The sequence below is a fragment of the Gavialis gangeticus genome, unplaced genomic scaffold, assembly GCF_001723915.1.
Source record: "Gavialis gangeticus isolate Ggan-Ray unplaced genomic scaffold, GavGan_comp1, whole genome shotgun sequence".
NCBI classification, from domain to species: domain Eukaryota; kingdom Metazoa; phylum Chordata; order Crocodylia; family Gavialidae; genus Gavialis; species Gavialis gangeticus.
The window spans coordinates 22,105,506-22,107,522 of record NW_017729028.1 but is presented as its reverse complement, the minus strand read 5'-3'; positions in this window follow the sequence as shown (position 1 = coordinate 22,107,522).

Here is a 2,017-nt window from a genome sequence, read left to right as displayed (position 1 = left end):
TGGCTGCCCTGCCCAGCCCCATCCCCTGCCCAGCCCCAGCTTCCTGAAAAAAACCAAGAACAAAGCCCCGCACCCACTGGCTGTAGCAGCAGCGATCAGGGCCTTTGAGGGCTTGTGGCAGAGCCCCCCCTCCCATGCAGCACAGAGCAGTGGGGAGCAGGGAGGATCACCCCCACCTGCCTACCACCCACGCAGCAGCTGCCCCATGGTGTGGGTGCAGCACAGCTCAGCAGAGCACCTCACACTGTCTGGGAGCTGGGGCGGCTCCAGCAGTCAACCAGAGCCTGGCCACGAACCCTCAAAAGCCCTGATTGCCACGGCTACAGCCGGTGAGTGTGGGGCTTTATTTTTGTTTTGCTTTTTGTTTAAGTGTCAGGAGGCTGGGGCTGGACGAGGGACGGGGCCAGGCAGGGCAGCCATGGGGGCTTCTCCTGCAACTCCTCTGACTGTGCCTGCCTCTGCCTCTGCCTCTGCCTCTGCCTCTGCCTCTGCCTCAGCAGAGGGAGCTGTGGGAAGGCCCCATAGTTGCCCTGCCTACCCCCCCGCTTAGCCCCAGCCTCCCAGCACTTTAAAAGGAGGGCTGAGGGGCTATACCGAACTATTCCCAGGGTGGACACCTCCAAAACTTTCCAAAACATTTCTGATGGTTTGGTTTTGTTTTGAAGATGTTTCAGATTTCATTGTGAATTCGGTTGTTTCAGGTGCCCAAATACCTCCAAAATGAAATGGCTGCCAAAGTTTTGTGCAGCCCTAATAATCAGTAATCAGAAAAAATCAACGTTTCACTACAGATAAGCAATAGTTTTTTCTATGTTTCTGAGCTGAACTGCCCTTTCCTCTCCCGTTCTTGTGAATGCCTCCTGCTGCGTGGCCCAGACAACACTCAGCCACAGACATGACATACCTGTCTTGCAATCTTGTGCCACCACACCTTGCAGGTACTGATGGTGCTGACAGTCCTAACTGTCCAGACATCATTAACAGGCTTCCTATCTGTTCGGGGGTGAGGAGGGGTGGCAGTAGCAGAGTAACAAGCAGAGCTGAAAACCAAGGAATGTGGTAAATCAAGGCTTTTTTGAGAGCTCAGTGCTCAGCGAATCATGTGAGCGGATAAGAAGCAGTTGGGCAAAGATGACCAGGAAGAGCTGGCCTGCCTGTTCCGGTTGTTGGACTGCAGGCCTTGAGCAGCTGCAAACAATTTTGCAGCAGAACCTCCCTGCTGCACGTTGCCCTGCACCTCCCTGCCCTGCCTAACTCACCAAGTCTTTAAAGAAGTGTCTGACACCAACCCATTCCCCCCGACCCTTCACCTCACAGCCCAGCCTAATCACAGATGTCAGTTCAGATGACAGCTGTTAACTTAAAAGATCTCCAGGGCTTCACATACCAGTTCTGGAAGACAATGTCCCCGTCTCTCCTCTTAAATGTTCTCCAGGTCCTTGTTGTCCTTCAAGGGCCAGTACTAGTGAACTACCACTGTCTTCCTTACTTGAGGCAACACGACTAGGAGTTGGACCCATGGTCAGAGAGGTCTCAGGAGCAGAGGACGGTCCATAGACCTGTGATCATCTCATTGCTTGGCATTCGAGTACCTCCATTAGCAGATGGAGGTACCGATAGTGCGACACCTTATGCACGGGGGTGCCCTGCCACTGAACTCTTGCTACTTTACATCAGAAAGCAGCCCTTATAATGTTGGCCTTCACCCTGCACTGGGCCACTGTCTTTTTGTGCCCCCACTCAGCAAGTCTCCTGGACATGTCCAGGTATATATGAAAGTTTGCCTGCAGGCTGTTGCCGAACTAAGTTAACATCTCAGGGTCCCCCAGCACCCATACCAGGCTCTTAGTTTCTGCATAGGACCTAGTGGTCCTAGTTTTATGCACCAAGATGATCAGACATCTTGGATCAATAAGGGGTACCTGCACCCAGCCAGCTGTCCCCTCAGTTTATAGGTCTCCACATGACCTGGTAAGGTAAAGTTCATGCTGCCCCCCCCCCCCCAATTTTGGTGCAC